Raw genomic sequence first — 8313 nt, 5'->3', positions numbered from 1 at the left:
GAGGGTGTGAGGTTGGTTTAAGGGTGAGTATGAGTGTTAATCCATTTATATGGCAGTGAGGTGAGTGATTTATGTGTAAATGGACAAAGAAAAATAAAGTATCTATGGTAGTCTGTGTATCAGTGAGGATGACAGTGAGAATTGAGTGTTCAAAATAGCTAGGATTTTTTTGTGTATATTGCATGATCTGTGTGTTTTTCCATGGATGAGAGTATCTGTGAAGTGTGTCATGGATGAGAGAGGCCTCCCTCTCTCTCAAGGGAGTGTGCTTGTGTATAAAATTCTCTGTGATGGTGCTGGTACAGAGCAAAAAAAAATGGCGTGTGGTGTCTATCTATAGGTACTGTGTGCATACAATTCAAAAAAATGGAAGTCCCTGGAATCCTTCTGTGGGGCCCTTTTTTACCCTTTTTTGTTGTGTATTTGATTAAATGGAATAAAAAAGAATGTGAGGGGGTGGTGACGTGGTAAGGGTAGCTGGATAGGTGGTTAGGATAAAATTTGTTAGGATAAGGTTAGGGATTATGTTAAGGGCTGTTATTTTTTGTATTTTTGTAAGGTGAGCTAAAATGAATAAAATTGGACTTGGGAGAGACAAAATTAGGTGTCTACAGCATGCCCCCTTTGAATGTAAACATGAAGTGTTTTCAAAGAAGAAGTAGACAACAAGACAAAATTTTGTCCCGATCATTATTAAAAAAATAATGAAACAGAAGGAATGAGGGAAACCAAGTCTTGACTTTGGACATCATACTCATCCCTAGTTATGAGGGAATCAAGTCATAGGTATTCCCAAGGACTGAAAGAAGAGGGACTATACCAAGTTGGAGAGTTGAGCGAGTTTCTGTCGAGGTTCCGGTCCGTGACTCTGTCATTACTTCAAAAACAATAATTTCAAGTTAAAACATAAATGAAATTACAAAAGTCCTATCTATGCGGCTTCTTTTGGACTCTTGACTTGAGTTTCATCACCCCATTCTTCAGGTGGGCTCCTGACTTGACATTTCCTCAACTTGTTGCTTGACTTTTAATTTCATCACCCTGTTATTCAGGTGGGCTCTTGACTTGCTATTTTTCAATCGTTGACTTTCAATTTCTTCGCCTTGTTGCTTGACTTTCGACTTCTTCACCTTGTTGTTTTACTTTCAACTTCTTGACTTTCAATCTCTTAACCATGTTATTTGACTTTCAATTTCATCACCTTGTTCTTTAAGCGGGCTCCTGACTTTCTATTTCATTACCCTATTCTTCAGGCAGGCTCCAGACTTTCCATTTCATCACCTTGTCTTTAGGCGGGCTCCTGACTTTCAATTTCATCACCTTTTTCTTCAGGAGGGTCCTAAACATAATGTAAATTTTCATTTTCTAGGAGGATCCTGAGCAGAAAGTAAATTCTCATTTTTCAGGAGGATCCTGAACAGAAAGTAAATTTCCATTTTTTAGGAAGGTCCTGAACATAAAGTAAATTTCCATTTTCTAGAAGGATCCTGAACATAGAGTAAATTCCCATTTTCTAGAAGGGTCCTGAACATAAAGTAAATTCTCATTTTCCAAGAGGGTCCTGAGCAGAAAGTAAATTCTCATTTTTCAGGAGGGTCCTGAACAGAAAGTAAATTTCCATTTTTCAGGAGAGTCCTGAGTAGAAAGTAAACTCTCATTTTCCAAGAAGGTCCTGAACAGAAAGTAAAATCTCATTTTTCAGGAGGGTACTGTACAGAAAGTAAAGTCCCATTTTTTAAGAGGGTCCTGAACAGAAAGTGAAGTCCTATTTTCCAGGAGGGTTCTAAAGAGAAAGTAAAATCCTATTTTTCAAGAGGGTCCTGAACAGAAAGTAAAATCACATTTTTTAGGACGGTCCTGAACAGAAAGTAAAATCCCATTTTTTAGGAGGGTCCTAAACAGAAAGTAAAATCTCATTTTTCAGGAGGGTCCTGAACAGGAAGTAAAGTCCCATGGGTGTGCATTTCCAATTGTAACTGAATTAAGTGAAGCAAAGTTGCCCCTGTTTCAACATAGGAAATTTTTAGTTAAAAACATAGTGTTGGCTTGCAGCACTTGATTGTCCCGACACCGGCTCCAGTGTCTAGTCCCTTCATTTTGTTTCAGATTGTTGACACTTGCCCCTGCTTTGTCGAGTCATTGACCCAAACTCAAATAATTAAAGTGAGTCTAAAATAAACACAGTATGTCTGTTTTTTCATGCTTCTCAGATAAACCCTTTAAACTTTGGTATTTTCATGACTTCCCAGATTTGCCTGTTGACAAAGCTTTCTATGTGCCTTTTCGTCGGCTCACAATCATGTCTCTTACATGCGCTAGCTTTTCTGTCATGCTTTGTGCAATTAAAGAAGTTGGTAACCTGTTTTGAAATCTTTTCTCACTTGTTTTGACATAGACTTGACTCCAAGACAAGAGAAAAACGACAGTGATTTTATTTGGACAACTGACCCAAGAAAATAAAATAAAAATAAAGAGAAGAAAGAAAAGACAATAAATGTCCCCCTTTAAAACAAAGAAATGAAAAATTCATCTAAAAATGATAGTCAACTCTAATAAATATGCCATGTATTTTGGATTAAGAAGCTTGGTCTTTTCATCCAAACTTTCTACCAATTGTTGTTGAGTTAATGGCCCCGAAACTGAGTTATTTCCTTAGGTCAATTACATTTAGACCTCATTCAGCTGGTGGCGCCCAGAAGGGTTTTTGCCAACAAGCCTTTTCCTTTCTCTCAGCTCACTATTGCCTTTATGTCTGTAAGGGTTTTTTACCAATGAGACTATCTTATTTTCATTTGTCTCAACTAACTGTCGTCTTATAGTTCCCGTGAGGGTTTTCACCGATAAGGCTCTCTCATTTTTATCTATCTCCTGATTCCTTATGCTGAGGAAGACAAGTAGTTTCGAAAATGCATCATCATATCCATTGCATGTTTAGCCTTAACATTCTCAAAGATTGATCTGAAGGTCTTTATTTGGTTGTAACTTGACTTTTGGATAGGGCTAGAAAGAAAGGTTGTCATAGGGCCCAAACAATACTTGAAGTGGGGTGGGACTTACAACTTTTGAAATCTACTTAAACAATAAGGATCAACTCATGTCCCAGTTTCTTTTGACTTGGCAATTCTAAATTGCTTATTTGGTTGGACCGAGCTCAGAGTAGAGAAGCCTACGTATCTCACCCCCAAAAGAGGAGTATCAGATCATACGTAGTTCAGACAACTTGTTTTGCTTGATTCTAATTTCTTTTTTTTTCTATGTTTCTTTTATTGACTCTTTTTCTCTTTGAAACTTTTTGACTCTATTTTTATTGACACTCTTCTCTTTATTCTCTTTTTGGACATATTTTCTTCTTTTTTTTCTTCTTTTTTTTAAAAAATTTTTCTGACTCTATTTTTTTGCTCGACACATTTCTTTTGAGCTTTGCTGATTCTATCTTGATTCAACAAGAGGGATATGAAAGAAAATAATACTAAGGCTCAAATGGGGTAAACAAAGGATGACACAATATTTGGATAGCAGAATGAAATGCCTTTGTCATAACAATTCTTGAAGATGCTAGTACATAGCATGCAATGTGAAAGTATACGATCAATATGACTTATGACATGTTTTACAACACTAAATTGCCCCGAGCATATGTGTCACCTCTTCTTTTACACTTGTCGAACATACAACTCCACCTTTGTTGTACATCCCTCACATTGAATGACTCATGCTTTCATGGATTTGATTTTTGTTATGATCCTCGAGAGCACACATCCGCTATTTGACCTAATTGAGCTATGTTTTTCAATTGATGACCAAGTTATTCTTATGATTCTCAAAATAATTGCCTTAATTTTCAAAGAAGGCTTGAACTTGTCACCAAATGTCTCAGTACTCTACCTATTTTCTCAGATGCTTTCTTTTTCTAACTTTAACCTTCTGATTCAATGTTCATGTTTAAACTAAATTTTAAGATTTGATTGAAAATTCCATTAGCATGTCATATCACTAGAGTCAACATAAAATGTAAAGTGGAAAGAAAATAAACAAAAACATATTTAAAACACAAAGGAAAAAGGGACACTTCATTTAATTAAATTGCAAGATAGAAGGGTTTGAACATAACGACAAATGGAAAAAATAAGATAGATCCCAAACTACAATCTTGAAATAATTCGGATAACAGAAAATAAAACAAAACAAACTACCAGACCTCTTCCTAGTAGGGAGAGGGGTGACTTTCCAATTGCACAACCTGACATCTTAGCCACTGGTTTGCATAGCCGTAAGACTAGAGTTATCCTCACTGTCAATGTTCCATACCATAATCAATTTGTCTTGAATCATCTTTTCAATTTCTCTTTTCAAAGCACGACAATCTTCAATACTGTAACTCTAAACATCAGAATGATATGCACATTGTACATTAGATTAAAATTTTTCAAACGCCGATTAAGAGTGCACCCAAGGAGAGGAGTGATCATGCCCTATTTTACCAATCTCTGAAATAAACTGACATACGACTCTCCAATTGGTGTGAAGATATCTCTCAACTTCTACCTCATTTCATTATTTGGCTTGGTTTGAAAATTAGGGTTTGGAGGTTTTGGTATGTTTGTGGAGTTAGAGGACGACTATGAGGAGTTGACGTGTTCCACTGTGGGTAAGATGGGGGTTGAACATGTGGTTGTCCGTTATATACTGGATATAGAGGTGGGGGAGCAAAGTATAATGGATTTTGGGAGTGATTATGTAGAGCTTGGGCATGAAATTGGGTTTGAGCCTGAGAGTGACGATAACAGGGTCTTCTTGACCGTGCCCGCTGTCCAACTACAAAGAAAATGCAACTTCCTCATTCTTTGTCTCCCCAATACTTCCTGAACCCTTTTGAATTTCTTGAGTTATCGCTTTCAATGTTGCAAAACTAACAATGCGACCCATCTTAATTCCTTCTTCTATCATCTCCCCCATTTTAAGGACCTCAATAAATGACTTGCCTAATGCAGGTAACAAGTGTTGATAATATGTTTCATCCTGCGCTTGAATAAACAGCTCCACTATTTTTCTTTCTTTCATTGGCGGTTTTAGTCTAGCAGCTTGTTCACGCCATCTGATCTCATACTCCCTGAAGCTCTTAGTATTCTTCTTCTTCATACTACTTAGAGATTTTTCATCAGGGATCAACTCCATATTGTATTGAAATTGTTGTACAAATTCATTAGCTAGGCCATCCCAACTAATCCACTTGTCGATGTCTTGGTCTTCAAACTATTCTGAAGCTAGGCCTGAAAAACTCTCCCCAAAATAAGCCATGATTAGTTATTCCTTCCCTCCAGCACCCCTTAATTGGTTACAATAGCGCCTCAAATGTGTCATTGGGTCCCCGTGTCCGTCATATTTCTCAAACTTTGGCATTTTAAAATCAAAAGGGAGATGAGCACCCAGAAACATGCACAGATCTTTATATAAGACACTTTTGTACCCCCAAGTCCTTGGAGATTCTTCATAGCCAGTTCCAAGCTTCTCAATTTTCTGGTCATTTCCTCTTGTTCTTCTTTCATAACAGGCTTTTCAGCATTAAAAGAAAATTCAGGCGGATGAGTGTAGCCATATAGACCAGTCGACTTAAATGTGGGCTTGGGAGTATAATGCTGATCACTAGAAATATTCATTAAAGGGTCGCTCATACAAGGGTGGCACTGCAAAAGCATGAACAATAGGTGGAGCTGAGTATGTGGTAGCGTTGTGTTGAGAAGTGGGAAAATGAATATTGGAAGTGTTTGGATAGTGTTGCCCCGGAGCAGGTTCTGATGCATGTTGTGATGTGTCAACAAAAATCAAAAACTGTGTATGTGACAGTGGAGGCAAGCTAGAAAGATGTTCCAGATTATCAGCGAAAATGGAGGAGGTGGCAACCCATTAGCCCAAGCTCGATGCATTTCTATCATTTGTTGCCTTAATTTTCGAATCTTTTCATTAGCTCCTAAATTCTCATTGCCCGAACTCCCTATCTGATCAGTGACAACAAACTCAATATCCTTGTTGGCCATAACTTTCTCTGTGAATTGGTGCAATATAGAGGACCAGCCAAAATTCCACAAACCAACCACCTTAAACTAACTGGACAAGAGATAGCAAATGCGTTAGAATTCAACACTTTTTTTTCAAAACCTTTTTTTTTTCTTTTTGAAAAGGTCACTGAACCCAAGAGGGGCGCCTACGTATCTCACTCCCGAGAGAGGAGAACCAAGTGTGCGTAATTCGTGAAGTCTTGCCAAAATATCCAATTAATTCTTTTTCCTTTCTTTTTTCCTTTTTCTTGAAACTTTAAAAAGAAAAGGAAATAACAAATTGTCAAAAGAATTGACGAATTTTTTTATTTTTTTTTGCGTTTTCAAGTTTAAACTCCCTATACAAAATGAAACATATGATTGCCAAAGAAAAATCTTTTTGGGCTTTCGATTTTGAATTTCATATGAAAATGAAACTTAAAACTATTAAAGAAAAAATATATTTGTAGTTTTCTTTTAAAGATGTATATGAAATACCTACTCTAATAAAGAGTGAAGAAAATCTTTTTTTTTGAATTTTTCAAATAAGATCCCCGAACCAACAATAGGCTGCCTACGTATCTCACTCCCGAAAGAGGAGAATCAAGGGTGTGTAGTTCTTCCAGATTGGATAATTAATGATTAAATAACAAGCTAGACTCTGACTTAAAAGATACGACCAAAGACAGACGATGAACCAAGTTAATAAAATCTTTTGAGTTTTCATTTTGACACTTCACAGAAAAATGACATCAACAACTTTGAAAGAAAAATCTATTTGGTATTTTCGTTATATGAAATGTACAAAATTTCTACCATCTTATTTTGCATTTTTCTTTTATAAAAACTCCTATGAATGAAAAATCTTTTTTGAATTTTTCGAATTGTGAATGCATGCTAAACGAGACAAAGAAAAATCTTTTTGATATTTTTATTTTTGAGAAATGAGTTCAAAAGGTAAAAATATTTTTGAATTTTTAGATTGTGACGAACAAAAGCCATAAAAAAGCTCTAAAAAAACTATGAACTCTTTTTGTTTTATTCGCATTTTCTATTTTTTTCCTTTTTTTTCGATTTTACATGCCCACACACTTTACTTCTAACACATGCTTTCCCCCACACCAGTCTGTTAAATGACCACGTTACCCTCAAAGATGCAACATTTAGCACATAGAAATGCTTTAGAGGTGAGTCTTCTACAAAGGACCAAGTGGATCCCGCTAGGTCTCAATATGATGCAAATAAGCATGACCTAAAGGCTGACCTACACTGGGGTTCACTAACAAGACTGTTTGGGGGAGCGTATGGTCGATAGTGGCTGCTTTGGCTATCCACTTACTCAATACCAGCTGACAGCTTCCCATCCTAAAATAAGGGTGACTCAACTATAGGTCGTGTACATAGCGTGTACTACAGAACTTGTTACAGAAAGAATGACTCGGGTTATTTACATGATGTCAGATATAAAGCGGTAAAACATAAATAAAAACTGTAAACAAAGAGCACATGGACACTCAACAATGATAAACAATAACACAAAACAACACAAACAAAATGTCTATACACCTATAATGCCAAACTAAGCCGATACAACTCTAAAATAAGCTCGAATTTAAAAAAAATCCCCAACAGAGTTGCCAGAGCTGTCACACCCCTTTTTTACAATCGAAAGATATGATTTTAAGTGTGAAAAGATTTTTATTATTAAAGTGAAATAAATGAAGATTTATTTTCGAAAAGGATTATTTACATTCCAAACTCAGTGTCGCCACTTGGCATAAATCTTGTGTGCGAAGTCACCTTTGGAAATCTTTTTATGAAAAATGATTTTTGACTTTGACACTGATCCGCGAACAGAGATTCAAACTAAGGAATTCTGTTGACTGAGGAAAAGGTGTTAGGGGTCCGTCGATCCCGTAGTTCGACCCCGATCGCTTGGGAGAATGTATTGGTTAATTTGACACTACAGATGTACGAATCACACAAAAACACGTACAAAAATCACACAAACAAACAAAATAAAATGAATAAAAATATAGTCCGAGTTATACAGTCCAAAAATAAAAAATACTAAAATATAAATTCTATTCTAGATTAATCTTAAACTATGCTTCAATGTTTTACGTGATGCCGCGGGCCTTCATCAGGACCATCTTCCACCAACATGATATGACGGGGCATTCTCCGGTGAATAAATACAATGAGCCTTGGGGCATTCCCCGACTAAATGAATACATTTGAATTAAATACGATAAACTAGAAACAAACATTCACACGC

The sequence above is a fragment of the Capsicum annuum genome, chromosome 12, assembly GCF_002878395.1.
Source record: "Capsicum annuum cultivar UCD-10X-F1 chromosome 12, UCD10Xv1.1, whole genome shotgun sequence".
Taxonomy (NCBI): domain Eukaryota; kingdom Viridiplantae; phylum Streptophyta; class Magnoliopsida; order Solanales; family Solanaceae; genus Capsicum; species Capsicum annuum.
This window is presented reverse-complemented; position numbering follows the sequence as displayed.